The 16,020-nt window shown below is 44.4% G+C and overlaps 1 pseudogene; it reads right to left on the minus strand.

The window, feature by feature from the left end:
* Positions 1-1,079: 1,079 nt before the first annotated feature.
* The window catches only part of LOC147750979 (uncharacterized), a 69,342-nt pseudogene continuing 54,401 nt past the window's right edge, over positions 1,080-16,020 (minus strand).

A 16,020-nucleotide genomic window follows, 5' to 3' on the forward strand; every position in this document is an offset into this window, starting at 1 on the left:
AAGAGAGTGCTCTGGAGCCTGCTCTAGAGCCTGTTAAAACGGTATTCATTCTTAGCTCAGCCTCCACTCCTGAAATGGGACATATTGAAAGGAACTGAATGCTGTAGCTAATTTAGACAGCGCTGTAGATACAACTGGTTTGGCTGTAGTGGAGGTTAATAATACTCCCCTCAGGATAAACTCTCTCCCCGATGCACCTTTGGTACAGAATGAGGTGGAGGTTAATGCAGATAAAGCAATACAAGCAGGGGGAGAAACAGATTCAGCTGACTTTTTCTCATTGTCAGAGCATTCTATGTCCTCTTCTGAGAGCTTGGTAGAGCTATATGCCACACGTATGAGCATGGAAGATGGTGGACTAGAGGAAGAAAGTGGGCACAGCAGTTTGAATGAAAATATGGAGAGAGATGGACTTGATCCTAGTACTGTTCGCAAACTCAGACTGAATATGAGTGAAAAAGAGCAGGAAGAGTCTTTGTGTGCTAATGTGGGTCATATCAACTTGGATTTGGATACAGAGGATATTTCATTAGAATTGATTTAGCAGACCATGATGCAGCACAGGGAAGAAAATCGTGAGGATAGTATGAAAGTACAGAATTCCTGCAAGAAGTTACAAAACTCTGTGAGAAGACTGGTAAAGTCTCATACTGAATTTTTGGCAAGAGCAACGGAGGCGGAGGCACGCATATCCTTTTTAGAAGACGAGATGGCACAGCAACGAAAGACCATAGAACTACATATCGCGACCAAGGAAGATGTCAATTGGAAGCTTATAGATATTGAGAACAGATCTCGGAGAAATAACTTGAGATTTTTGCAAATTGAGGAGGGGAAAGAAGGGTCGGACGCTCGCGGCTTTATAGTTTCCCTCTTGAAAGCCACAATACCATAGTCGGGGAGATGGGATTGGGATCGGGAGGTGGAGAGGGCCCATAGATTTCCTTTCAGAGCCAATACCAGAGATCAGAAGCCACAAGCTATTCTAGTGGCTTTTAACAGCTTCCAAGCACGTGAGGAATTATTCTTGAAGGCTCGTCCTGATAAGAAATGCAAGGTTCTTGGTTGTGAATTTTTTGTTAGACCAGATCTTTGTAAACAATCTGTAGAGATTAGATGGCAGCTTAGACAGCTCATTACACAATTTCAAGGGAAAGGTGCGCAGGCATATTTAATGTTTCCTGCAAAACTTAAAGTTATCTATAAGGAGCGCACTAAATTTTTTACGACGGAAACAGCTGCTAAGGAATTTTTGTTGTCACTATAAATCTGGTTGGCTGGATCAAAAGTTTAATCATGATGTATTAGTTTAAGAATTTCTCACCTAAAGTAAAGGTTTTTTTTTGGATGATGTTAAAACTCTGTTGGGGGGCGGCAGGGGGTGGGGGCAAACTTTCATCACAGGACCATAAGTCCTAAAGCCTCTATGAAGGGTTTGGGGCAGGGGGAGGAAGGGTGGGTGAGAGAGGGGGGGTTTCTTGGGGGGTGGAAGGGGTCACGGGGGGGTGAAAAAGAGGGGAAAAAAAGGGTTCACGACAAATACATGGAAAAAATATGATAAAAAGAAAACTTGAAAAGAAGGGCTTTAGAATTGCTAAGTTCGTTTGGTTTCACAGATAGGTCAATACTGGAGATTATGATTATGATTTAAAATGGGTAATTTTGGAGATTATGATTATGATTTAAAATGGCGGGGAAAAGCTTAAGAATTTGTTCCATGAATGTATTTGGATTAAATAACCTAACAAAAAGACATAAAGTTGCAGCGGAGTTAAAATATATTCAACCTGATGTTGTTTGTATTCAGGAAACTCACATTCCGTGGTCCAAAAGGGAGGTGGTAAAAGATTTAGGATTCATGTTGGTTTCTGCTTCTAAACAGTCTAATATGATACGAGGAGTGGCTATTTTAGTCAAAGATAGCTCGCTAACTGTTGGACGCTAGGTGGTGGATAAAAATGGTCGTTGGGCTATTGTAGAAATTAAAACTGGGAATAGACAAGTAACATTGGTTACGGTTTATGGGGCTAATTTGGACGACCCTGCTCCGCTGGCTGAAATTAATTTGGAGTTAGCCGGCTTCCAACATTCGATAGTGATATGTGGGGACATGAATATCAATCTGACCAACAACGCCTTAGTGGAGCCGCATGTAATATATAAGGGCCGTAAACCGAGAGTGTATAGAGCTCTTGTTAACTTATTCCAAGGTCAAGGCCTTGTAGATGCCTGGGGTATGCTGAGAGAGAGGGATAGCGGATTTACTTTTTATTCACATCCTCATAAAAAATTAGTGAGATTAGATTATTTCTTTGTACCTGAAAATCTGTTAGAAGGAACCAATATTAGAATCTATCCTAGGATAACCTCGGATCACTCCCCTATAGTGATAGATATTCACCGCTTAGGGAAGAGGATAGTACAATCCAATTTTTCATATGATCGGAAGTTAGGTCTAAATGCAGAATTTATAGCACATATGCAAAACTGGATTCAATTATTTTTTATTGAAAATCAAGGCACAGCTAATATTTCTGTAGTATGGGACACTTTTAAAGCAGGGTTTAGGGGGGAATGTATTAGTTTTTCAATGGGGCAACGAAAAAAGTTAAAAAAAGAACTTGACAATCTGTATGATCTTTTGGTTAAGGCAGAGATCTTGCTAACTAGGGAAGTGGCACAAGGTAAAACTGGACTCTTTGAGGTTGAAAATGAGGTGGCTAAGGCTAGAACTAATATTTTAGGTTTTTGGGATAGGGAAATTGCCAGGAGATTTTTACCATCCAAAATGATGAGTTATGAATTTGGTGAGAGAATAGGCAAAACCTTGGCAGTAAGATTACGAATGAAACAGACAGCTCGAAATATTAGCTCAATGAAAGATCCTCAAGGTAATTCACACTCAGATCCAGAACCTATTCTAGGAATATTCCAAAGTTTTTATGCAAAACTTTATGCTAGGGACGATAGTTTGGATTCAAATGTTCAATGGCATGATAGAATGCTGGCAGGCTTGAAGGTTTTAGGTCTTCAATTGGCGGAAGAATTGGATTTACCAATGACTATGGCAGAGGTGGAGATTGCAGTGAAAAGTGTTGCAGTAGGTGAAGCTGCTGGTCCTGATAGACTGCCAGTAGAAGTCTATAAACGGTTTTTCTATATCCAAAAGGATGAATTGCTTCAGGTAATTTTGGCTGCACAAGAGGGTAACCCTCCCCCCACATGGTCTGATGCAACTATAGTTGTGTTTTGTAAAAAAGACAAACTGGTAGATAATGTTGGATCTTATCGACCCATATCTTTATTGAATGTGGACAATAAGATATATTCGAAGATCTTAGCCAATCGTCTATCTAGAGTTGTGGCATCCTTAGTTTCAAGATATCCACATGGATTTATCCCTAAAAGAGGCACTGTGGATCATATCAATAAAGTAATCAAGCTATTTGATCTGGCGGCTGTAAATAAACGGAAATTGGCACTTTTTCTGCTAGACGCAGAAAAAGCGTTTGACCGTGTGTCTCGGGAGTATCTTTGGACATTAATGGTTAAAATCGGTTTCGGACAGAAATATATCAATGCTATTAAAACATTATATGTTAAACCAATTCCAAAAATATCCGCATTGGGAGGACTCTCTGATTCTGTTAACATCACCAGAGGGACTCGCCAAGGCTGCCCCAGCTCCCCGTTACTATTTGCTTTATACATTAACCCGTTTATTGAACAATTAGGCCAGAACCCTTTAATTCCTCCCTTTATTGTTTCTGATTTTTGTTTTTCAGTGTTCGCTTATGCGGATGATATAGCAGTAGTAACAGACACACCAGAAACTGCCAGTTTAGAGATCAAAAGGATGGCGAAAGAATTTGGAATTATAACGGGGTACAAACTCAATGTTTCCAAAACTCAGATTCTTTGTTCAGAAGCCATAACTTGGGAGGATGAGAGGGTGGTGGGAGAGGCTACTTACTTGGGGATACGGATTAAAACAAATATGTTTTTTTTATTTATTTATTTATTTATTTATTTTGAAAGTTTTATATAGCGCGGACAAGATCCTTGCGGATATCAGAGCGCTTTACATGGGAGTACATGAGGGATCATAGTTCAGAGATAAAACATCGTCAAACAAATAAATCAAAAGAAGCAATCAGTACAATCAGATAGGTCATGCATAGGGTGCAATATGATCTAATGATCTGTGCATTAAAAACAAATAGAGGTATAATACTGCAATAGAAGGCATACATTCACTAGTTGATAATAATCTAACATAGGCCAATTATGGTGCTATATGCGCTGACGATCGGTGCATTATAAACAAATAGAAGTATAGTACTACAAAAAAAAGGCATTCACACGCTAATTAATAGTAGTCTTTCTAATTAATAGTAGTATTTCTTAGGATGCTATATGGGCTAACTATCGGTGCATTAAGAGTGATTGGAGGTATGTTACTGCAAAGTGGCAAAGAATTGGTTGATGTAAACTGGAGCAATGTATATCATAAAGTTAAGACCTCTTTGGAGAGATGGGATCGTTTATATTTGACCATTATCCGAAGGACTAACGTTATAAAAATGAATGTCCTGCCTAAAATCCTTTATCTATTTCACTCAATTCCTTTGGAGTTTCCAAAACCCAAGCTACAGGCCCTACAATCACTATGTGGTAAATTTATTTGGAGCCCCGGGAAACCTAGACGAGCGATGAAGTATCTGACCCTATCCACTGAAAGGGGAGGGCTAGGAGTACCTGATTTTTTTCTTTATTACACAGTTTGTTTTTTGTTAAGAATGAGAGTTTTGACAATAAGAGGATCTTTGGAGTATGCACATAATCACCCTTCTATATTTGAGATTCTGATAGGAGCACATGCGAGACAATTTTTTTTTAACGAAATTTATGGTAACTATTATAAAAGGACCCGATTTAAGGTCCTCATTAGTGCTCATAAGACCTGGAAATGGTTGACTCGCACTATAGATATGGCAAAGTTGTCGTATTACACTACCTTTATTACATCCAGATTATTACCTATGATATTTTCAGATTCGATAGCTCTGAAATGGCAAAAAAAGGGGGTGACTTGTTTGGGGGATTTTTTTTCGAGGGAAGGTAATTGTAAATCATTTGCTGAAATGAGCGAAGAGTTTGGTTTATCTAGAAGTAACTTTTGTAAATTTTTACAAATAAGGGATTACCTTATAAGACATAAACTATGTTTGAAAAAGCGCCAAGTAGTAGAGGGAATTGCATGACAGGTGAAGATCGGAACTCTCTATCGAATGCTTATGGAGGAGAAACCTGACGACTTGGAGAGAATAAGGGCAAAGTGGGTGGATTTATTGGGAGATAATGAGATTGATGTGGAAAATTTGATATTGCTCTCCAAAGATGTTCTGATGTCAGCTAACCTAAAAGCTCAATTTTGCAAAACCTTATTTGATTTATATTACACACCATTACGAATGTTAAAATGGAGAAGAGGCTTTGATGGTAAATGTTTTCGTTGTAAAGCTGATAATGCAGACAGCCTACACATTTTTTTTCCTGCCCTGTTTTAAGAAGGTTTATACAAGATATTGAAATTTTTTTGTCTTTAGTCCTTAACGTTTGTGTAACGATTACTCCCTCTATGTTGGTCCTGGGGAAGATTCCCAATGACAATCGGTTTAATGGACTTTATCGTTTTCGCTACTTCATTTTTTTCACCATGACTGTAGCACGGCTATGTATTGCCACAGAGTGGCTTCAGGAAACACCGCCACTATTTCAGCAGTGGCAAGCACAACTGTATAAATTGTATAAATTAGAGTGGAGTCTTTTTTCGGTTTCTGGGTCTAGGAGGAGGGGAAAAATGGGACGGAGAATTTGGGGGACCTTCTCTGATTTTTATGAAGATTGAAAAATGTACGTCTAAATTTACTGTGTTCCTTTCGTGAGTAAATTTGATTATGTGGGGTCAATACTCATAGGATATATATTTGAATTATGTTACCCTCTTTTGTATTATGATGTATTTTATGATTTATGTAATATTTGATTGCTGTATTTTGTCGTGAACCAATAATAAAATAAAAAACAGGGTCCTGGAGAGCCAGCTCCAGTTAGGCGAGGGCAGACTGTCGTTGACCGATGTTCTGATGTCGTGCTGGTCTCGATGCACTAAGTTCTCTGGGATTTTACTACGAGCTCCTCTTAGACAGTTTTTTTAAGAGATGGTTCTTTTGTTTTTTCCCTTTGTTGACTGTCGTACAGTAGAGGATCTGGAAATCTTGATTGAAAGAAAGGCTGTAATTTTATTCCCCAGGAGTCAAACTTTTCTTTTTCTTTTAGTAGTCTCTCCGGGAATTCTGCTGTGACCCATACTGTTTTTGTTGATTCCACTACGGGGTGCCCCAAGCGTTCCATAAATTCTACTGATTCCAAGTCAGTTGATGATATGGTTTTGAGGCTGTCTATGGTTTTCAGTAGCCATAGTATGTTTCCCCTATTTAGGATATCCATTGGGCCTCTTGATTGATACTCTGGGTGAAACATTACTATGGTCATACCGACTTGCCCCCTATTGTATGTCTGGATATTGTCGATGTTATTGATTGGGGCTTCCCCTCGACCAAGAGATTCCTCGATTCCTACTGCATTACATTTGTCTATCATTTTACTGCTTTTCTTCAGTTCTTGTCTAGGTGTGTTTACCCTGGTAGTTGTGGCCCGCTGGGGGCTTGTTCGAGGTTGTTTATCATCCCTTGTCTGAGGAAGATTTTTGGTGTGGCTTTGACCGCACGGTCGAATTCTTTCGATGTTTTCCCTGTCAATTGGATCCCTAGCTACTTGTGGGTTGTGCCCCTTTTCAGTATCGTCTTTGCCGGTCTTCTTCAGTGCTTGTGGCGAGTTTGTTGTAACTTTCTCACTTTTGTAAGGGGGGCTGTTGGTAGGCCTTCTATCTGGTAACGGGTTTGTTTCAAGTTTTTTCCCTGTTCCTTTTTTATTTTCCGTATTGGTGCACTCATGGTCTGATGCATCTCTCCTCTCTGTCAGCCTGACTTGTAGTGGATTTGCTGCTGATTTCTCACTGGTGGAGCCCTTGCACCATGCTATAACCCCTGTTGTTTTCGTTTGGTTTCTTCCCTTCCTTTTCTGTTTTCTTCCCGCTTTTCCTTGTTGGGGAAGGGTTGACGCTCTGCCTTTTTGACAAGTTTTTTCGGAATGCGCTGTACTCTGTGTAGGGGGAGTTTGGGCTCCTTCAGGTTGTTGTTTGTTATTGGCCGGTATGTTCTTATCGTTTAATTTTTCCCTAAACGGAAGTGGGTCTTTATGTTGGACAGTGAGGTATTTAGCAGGTCCCCATTTTTGTAAGGGAGTGTGAATTCTAGCTTTGTAACACCAGAAAATCAAAATGAGGCAACTGCTTATTTCGCAAGTGGTCGGAGTCTGTCATTAGATCTATTTAGGTAAAATTATGTACAGACTGCACAGCATAATGTAAAATAAGTACTTATTAAATCGTTGATACTTATAAAAAGTCTTTTCAGCAAGGATGCTATGAAAATAATCATTAATTAGGAGCACTTTTGTTGCATCAATTGTAGAGGATAGGTCGTCTATACATTAGTAGGTCTTTCTCTGAATGAACTTGATGATTAAATCAAACAAATATATCATCTAATTGCATAATTACAATGCGTACTATTGTAGGTATCTATGAGACCTTGTGTGTACTGGTTTGCTAAGTCACTTTAACAAACAGATCACGAAAACCTGAAACTTCAACTTTCTGGGGATTTTACTGCACCAGTGGGGGGGGGGTGCTGAGCCCCGCATTTCATCGGGCCTGATTTGAGAAGCACTCAGGGGCAGTGGCGGCTCCTCTGCAATGGCAGAGTAGTGTGGCACCATTACCTGATGCAGACCCAGCAAACGAAAAACAGAATGATGCTCCGGCGTCGTTTTATTTTTCGTTTGCAGGTTCTGACCCAGCTTGTGCATAAAGGGCCAGGGCATGGAACGTGGGAGGAGGAGGAGTGCTTTTGCAATTCCCTAAGTATGTATCTGTGTTTGGCTGGCCATCTCAGGCCGACCAAAACACAGATGCCCACTTAGATTTCTCCCCCCAGCTGCATTCAGCAGCCGAATTGGAGAAACCCCACAGACTCCATGACCTGAGTGTCTTTCCTGCCCACTACGGCCAATTCATGTGCTGCTCTGCAGCACGGGATTGGATGGGAGTCTGTCCCAGGGGCTGCTGGGACCAAGAAGAGGCCAGCCGGAGCAACGTGACGCGGGAGACGTCCAGCAGCATCAGGTACTTTTTAAATTAGTATTATTAACATGTCCCGTCCCCACTCCTGCGCTCCCCCCACCCTTCCCACCACCTTTTTTTAGGGGCATCCACTATTGCTCAGGGACCCAAGATTCACCATACCTGTGAGGCACCGGTGCAGATGTTATCAACGCTACAAAGAGCAGTTGCCCATCCTGCGGTTCAGGATTTGCCAAGTGATTCTACTGCACAAGCAGGGATGCTGAGCCCCGGATTTTATCTGGCCTGATTTGAGAAGGACTCAGGGTCCCAAGATTCACCAACCCAGTGAGGCACCAACACAGCTGCCAGAAGGGAGCGGGACTGCCCTGTCATCAGTGCTATTAAACACGGGTGCCCTTCCCACTGCGGAGGACACACCAAGTGTTATTACTGCACAAGCGGGGATGCTGAGCCCCACATTTTATCTGGCTTGATTTAAGAGGGAATCAGGGTCCAAGATTCACCACAGCTGTGAGGTGCCAATGCAGCTGTGAGGAGGGGGTGGGCTGCACTGTTGGCAACACTACAAAGCTCGGTTGCCCTTCCCACTGTGCGGGACGCACGTGTGCCACACCTGATCAATGCCAGGAGCAAGGGTGGACCCATCCACCCCATTGGAGCCCAGAGTAGGCTGGCCCACGCCTCTAACACCTATTTATGACTATGCCAAGGTATTGCTACATGCCAAGTGCATTATTCCTATCCAACTGTTACTGACACAAGACGTCAACAAGTGGGTCTATTTGTCTGGATACCTCTGCTATCTAGCGATTTTGTTTGTAAAAACATTGCTTAGTTGATTGATATTGATGTGTTGCCTAATTGTTCCTTTTCCTTGGAGTTATAATCTTGGTATACTCTTGCTTATAGATTGGGAAGAGGAAGTTCTATTGAGGGGGGTGCAGGTGTAGCCTAGAAAAAGTTTTTAAAAAACGAGTCTAAGAACAATTTGTGCAGTAGGTTCCAGGAGGAAATGCTAGGGACCCAGGGATGCTGGGATATGTGGGCACATAAACCTTGGCAGGGAAGGCAGATACACCCCTCTCACATAACAAAGAGAATGGGAACATTTAGGCAGTGGTGGCATTAAGGCAGTGGTGGCATTGCAGCCTGCATGGAGAAAGGCAGATGGTGCATAACTGGTTTGGGCAGCCCCAGAGGGCCGACCAAACAGTCTTTAAGCACTCAGGAGTGGGCACACCCCTCCTCCCCTGCTCGCAGAGCAGCTATGCCCACCCGCAACCAAACAGAAATTGGTAATAACTGAAAGTTATTACCATTTTATGTTTCTGCTTCTGGCACTGCGAGAAAGCAGTGGGGCGACGCTCCTCCGCCCGTGTTTACTCAAGAGGCCCCAAAGGCAGTGAGCAATCAGACACCTTGCAGCTTCTTGAGGAACATCTGGAAAAAAGGAACCCACGTGCCATCTTTTCCTAGCCGGTGACTTCAACATCATCTTTGAACCTCTGGTAGAGGATAATGTGGGTATTGCAAATAAAGAAGATGACATCTGGGTCATTCCACATCCAAATCTAGCACAGTTAAAAAGTGGACATGAGTCGCACTCCAGCTGAAGGCTCTGACTCTCAAGTTTGGGCTAAGGACAGTCTATCTATTTCACAGAACAGAGGACCCTAGTAATTTAGGATCAGGGAAAGGATAAACATACACTAAATAGTTTGTATGTACTTTGTCCAGCCGGACAAGAAATTTATTTCATTGTAATATTTTGATCTGGCACAAATGGTGAACATTTAAATACAAGTGGGCACAGCCTGTAACCCACAAAAAACAAGACAAGACAAATAAAAGCAACTTATGCAAGGAAGCACAAGGCGGTCTGTACTATTTGTCAGTATTACAGACTAGAATTCATTTTGGCAACCATTGTAAAAGACATTGTAGTGACATTGTAAGAAACATATGGTGCTCTCAGGTCGACGACGTTTCGATGCAATTTGGAAATACATGCATCATCATCAGGACAAAGAATAAATCAGGTTTGTCTTGAGAACATATTCAAAATATCAAAACCTCTAACATATAACAGAACAACATAAATGAGAAAAAAATAGAACAACATGAATGAGAAATAAGGGGAAAAAAACATAAATAACCATTGTTAGAAATCAAAGAGGCTAGGCATGAGTTCAATTCTTATTCCGTTTCTACTAGTGAAGTTTTATAGCACTGTAAAAACGAGAAGTGACTATGAATCGCTATATTGATTGATACCATCTGCACAAAATCGTTGGTGAGACAGTGTATGACTCTATAAAAACGAAAGGGTGACAGCGAATACCTATAGTGACTGATAGCGTCTCCACAGAATAATAGAACAAGGTTTCGTCAGTGCTTTACAGACCGTGCAGCATAAAAAGTTACGTGTAATGTTTAAAAAGTGATGTGAACCAGGGCTGTATTCGGCGCAGTGACAAAAAAACGGCGCAGTGAAATAAGTGCATAAAGGAGGGAGGGAGGGGGAGAGCAGGTTTGGTCTGACGCGATTTACCTCCATGGAAAAACACGCGTGAATCCAAGGATAAGGCGTGGTAGTGGTCTGTTTATTGAGCTCTTAATGAGATAGGCATTATGCGAGCTGGGGAGAGAGAGGATGGGTATTTAATTAACGTGGAGGGAAGAATGAGCAGTGAGGATCGGATAATAAATCGTTACAGATACTCACATTTTACTGGCAAATCGGGCGCGTTGCGCAGTAGATGAAAAGGATGGCTAGGGAGTGAAGGAAGAGGGGGAGAGACTCAGTATGGTCAGAGTCACGAATACAAGAAACCGTATGGGCGGTTTACCTCGTGGGACTTACTTGTTAGAGCGGTTTCCACGGTGACTTGCACGGCAGCATGATGCTCCGGCGAGTGACTTTCTGGTGGGGAAAAAGTGGGGGAGGGAGCGGGGTTTTAGACCAACAGTCATGAAAGTCGTGGGTACGTAGGAGCGGGAAATAAGGAGTCAGGAGTGACTTACTTTGAGGAGCCTTGCTCGGTGGCAGGACGGCTGGGTTCTGGCGGTGATCGCTGCTGAAATATGGGCGGGGGGGATACTATATGCATGATAGGGGAAATGGAGGGAGGACTAGGGACAGGGAGAAAAACGGGGCGGCCATCTTGGAGAGGTATTGGATGAGCCACCTTTTTGCAGGGAAAGAGTGCAAGTGAGGTGTTTAAACAAGTGACTTAAACTCTTATATATAACAAAATAAATCAGACAGTGTGAACTATTGACTCAGGAAGAAATATACTCTTTGTAGGAAGTATGAGAAACTTTAAAGCAGTGATGTCCAGTCCTCGACCCTGTTCAGGCCTTTACGTATACTGTCAGTTCTCAGGATCCAGTGCAACTCCTCTTTGTTCAGGATTTGAGAAATGTCCGCTCCCCAAGGGGGGGCTTTAACCTGTGTGATCACGGTCCATGTGAAGTCATTTTCAGTGTGACTTTTTTCCAGGAAGTGTTCAACCAGAGGTGCGTTGGCAGTTTGGCAGCGAATCCTGCTTCTGTGTTGTCCTATCCTCAGTTTAATCTTCTGGCTTGTTTGTCCTATGTATATCAGCATGCACGGACAGAAGATTGCATAAACGACATTTGCGGAATTACAATTAGTGAATTGGTGTCTTTCATATTTAATTGCCCCAAAGAGAAATGTTTTACCCTCAATAGTGGAGTCACAAGAGATACAATGGCCACCTTTAGCGTGACCCCTAAGGGTTGGTAAGTTCCACAAATCATTGAGCGTGCTTCTGGTATCAGGTAGTGGGAGCGAGGCACATACTAAATGGTCTTTTATGTTCTTTGCTCGTTTGAAGGCAAACAATGGTCGTTCTAAGTTCAGGATACAGGCATTTAGTACTGGCCAGTGCTTCAGGACACTTTTCTTAATAGCATTAGAGGCAGGGGAGAATGTAGTTACACAGGTAATTCTGTCTTGATTATTCTTAGTACGGGGTTCTAGAAGCGTCTCTTTAGGACAATACCATGCTCTTTTTAATGACCGACGTATCAATTTCTGTGGGTAACCCCTTTGTCTGAGTTTCGCACTTAGAGTTTTAGCCTCTGTAAAGTAGTCTTGTTTGAAGTAGCAGTTTCTGCAGATACGCAAAAATTGAGAGTAGGGTAAGGAGTCTCTAAGGGCTCGGGGATGGTTAATGCCATAGTTCAAAAAGGTATTTCGTTCTGTGGGTTTGCGATGAAGACTGGTTGTGAGAAGGCCTTCAGTATGTTTTATTTCTATATCAAGAAAAGGTATAGATTCCTTGCTGCTAGCCATGGTGTTAGACCTGGCACCTTGGCGTGAGTCTCCCTTCCACTTTTTGCTGATGTGCCTCCGATGTTTTGCTGGTTTTCCGATACTCAGGGCACTGCGCCACGGCTGATCCGTGCCGCTGTGCAAGTGCTCCCTACTGTAAATTGTACATACGATTGGTATCCATGATTGGTGCATTGGATCTACTGTTAGTCCCTAGTAAAGTGCACGAGAGAGTGCCGGGGCTTGTAGATGCCAATACTGCTGGTGGGCCTGCAGCGCTGGTTGCGCCACCCACCGAAGCAGCCGTAAAGATGTGTCTGGGAACTGCGACCGCAGAACCCGCGTGCGGTCTCGTACTGTCACGCTAGCTGGGCAAGTGTCCCCACTTGCCAGCACCGACCCTTCCCTTGACTACATATTAGTCACCCCTATGGTAGGCCTGCGGGCAGGGTGCGTTGTAGGTGTAAGGTAGGACAAGCCCTGATGTGCGTGGCATGTCCTAGTAGTGACTTACAACGAAGACCGTATTTCACTATTGAAGGCTACCTGCTCCAGTAGGCCAGACTGAGCTGCGAGGATTATTACACCCTATAATCCCCGCAGGCTCAAGGAGCATGGTAGTGAGTCGTGTTTAGTATGCCTGAACTCAGGATAATGAGATATTTCTTGTAGTCAAGTTTATTTTAATATCCTGGGTTTGCAAATGCTACTTTTAGAAAGTTAGCATTTGCTTGCTTAACCATTTCAGCCGCCTCTGCGGGTATGTGTATCTGACTGTCTGGGATGTGTGAGTGACAGGGCTGGAGGGATGACAGATGGTGAGTGCGCAGATTACACCTTAGTGGGAGGTAGGAGTGCCTCTTGACTCGAACTGTCACTGTGCTCGGCCACCACAATGCTGGCTCCACCCTCCTGGGGAGCGGCGGATGACTCTGCCGGCACCTGGCCCAGGAAGGGCGAAGCCCCCATCAACAAGGTACTCTGGCCACCCCTCTCCGGACAATGCTGGCTCCACCTCCTGTGGGGCGTCTGATGCGCCTGCCCCTCACACTGAAAGCAGAAGCCAGAGTACACCCGCCGGGGTACTCCAGAACTGAGAGTGGCTATGCAAAGGCCCCCCTGGCCTGCGAGAACAAAAGAATTGGCCTATAAAAGAAGGAGCCCTGCTCCTTGAAAATTAGATCCGGTTTGGGCCACAAAAGGACTCTGCCCTACGAGAAGGACCGTGAGAGACAAGGAAGGGTGCTGACTCTTGCCTGTGTCTGGTGCCTTGCTGCTGAAGGAGAGGAAGAAGAAAAGACTACGAAAAGACTTTTGCTCTACTTGTGCCAAACTCTGCTAAAGAGATCTCCAAGGGCTTGCAACTGAACTTGCCCCCTGACCAGCGTCCCAGGACCAGTGGACGCTACCCCCCTTGGAAGAAAGCGACTGCGGGTGCTGACCATCGCCGCAGTATCGACAGAGGAATCTCCTCTAAGGCATCAACGTCATCCCGACCACCGTGACCGGGGCCCACAGCAACAGCGAGAGCAAAGTAAGGACCAGCCGCCGCTGGCCCGAACACCGTGACCGCAACTGCACCGGGAGCCCGAGAGCAAAGGGAAGGAGGACCCGTCCGGTCCGAGCTCTCGAGGAGACTGCATAGCGAGCAGTCACTCACCTGCAAAGACGGGCAGTTGCCCTACGAGAATCCGCAAAGTCGGTAGCCTGCCCGACAGCCCAGCTGTGAGCCACAGCTGCACCGACATTTGGCTGGGTACGTCCTGCACTTGGGGACCGTACTGCCACTTGTCGCCACCGCACAGCCGCCGCCTCCAGGGTCGGAGCGGACGACGAGGAGAGGACCCTGCCGCCACAGAACACCGCTGCCCCGTATGACCAGTGACCTGCTCGGCTGAAGAGCCGCAACGATCCGCGATCCCGGGAAGGCAGCGCGACGTGGGACAGATCCCCTGGAAGCCGCCGGCTCCACAAGACCTTTGAGTAACACCGGCCTACGGGCCTCAAGAGAACTGTATAAGAACTGTGGTAACCCGAATTAAGTAATCTGCAACCGTTTTCATAAAGTATATTGACTGTATTCACAAGCCTGCTTAAAATCTATATAAAGATATATATTTTTACAGAATACAGTCTGGTCTCGTGTGGTGGGTTGGTTGTGAAGGTGTACTATTGCAAGTGTTTAACCCTATGTGCCCCAAAGATTAGCCTACGACTGCTTAAGCCACACTACCTAGAGGGTAAGCAGAGGTTGTCTGGAAGGTAACCCTCAGCCCTGACGAGGAAGAGAGAGTCCCTGCTTGTCGCTAGTGTTGCACTGCGCCAACTAGAGCCTCCCCCTTCCTACATTGGTGGCAGCGGTGGGATTTCAAATTTACACTTGCGATATCTATACCTGAGCTTCTGACCACTACACAAGGATTACGGTCCTGTTACTTAGCCACAGACTTTGCTTTTTGAATTTTGCCGAAAGAAGATTCCGAGTGCAGAAACCATGCCGGGCACAAAGAGCCTGGATGGAGCGGAGTCCACGACCTCCGAGGTGTTGGAGATAGAGTGGGACGCCGCAAAGCTGGACAAATACTCAAAGATGGAGCTGAAGTTTTTCTGTAGGAAACTCAAGGTTCCGCACGCTGGTTGCAAAAACAAGCCGGAGCTCTACAAGGCCCTGAAAGCCTGGGTGGAGTCCAGAAAGACCCCGGAAGAGCAAGACGTCCTCGCCGAGCAGAATGCGACGGAGGAGCAGAATGCGCTTGGGGATCTGATCGATCTCGAGAGGCAAGACAGCGAGCACAGCTTGGGTAAAGGCCTGTCGCCAGAGGAGCTGGCGGACAGGAAGGAAACCCGGAATCACGAGAGAAAGTTGGCAGAATTGAAAATCCAGCTGGAGCTGGAAACCAAAAGAATGGCGCTGGAAGAGCGAAAGCACCAGATGGATTATGAATTGAAAATGAGGGAGATAAGTCTCAAGGAGAAAGACTTGGATCGTCCTCCCTCTGGTGGCAGCACATCGCCAGTGCAGGTAGAGTCAAGAGTGCACATCCCGAAGGACGTAGTTAAGGAGTTCTTTAAGGGGGATGACATAGGACAGTGGTTTAGGGCATACGAGGTAGCCATGTCTTCCCACCGGGTCCCTGACAAGGATTGGGGAGCGGGGTTGTGGGGAAGGTTCCTTAGCGAAGGGAGAGATACCTTGCTAGATTTGCCCGTTGAGAATCAGAGATCCTATGCCCACATGAAAGAAGCTTTATTGAACAGGTACGGGCTTACCCCTGAAATGTATAGACAGAAGTTTAGGGGATGTACTAAGCGGCCTGGGAATACGTATGTGGAGTATGTGACTTACTTTTGCAGAGCACTGGATGGTTGGGTGAAAGGTAACAAAGTTAATGATTTTCAAGGTCTCTTTGATTTAATCAAATGGGAGCACTTGTCTGATCACTGTTTT

This window comes from Lissotriton vulgaris, chromosome 1_1 (assembly GCF_964263255.1).
Source record: "Lissotriton vulgaris chromosome 1_1, aLisVul1.2, whole genome shotgun sequence".
Lineage (NCBI taxonomy): Eukaryota > Metazoa > Chordata > Amphibia > Caudata > Salamandridae > Lissotriton > Lissotriton vulgaris.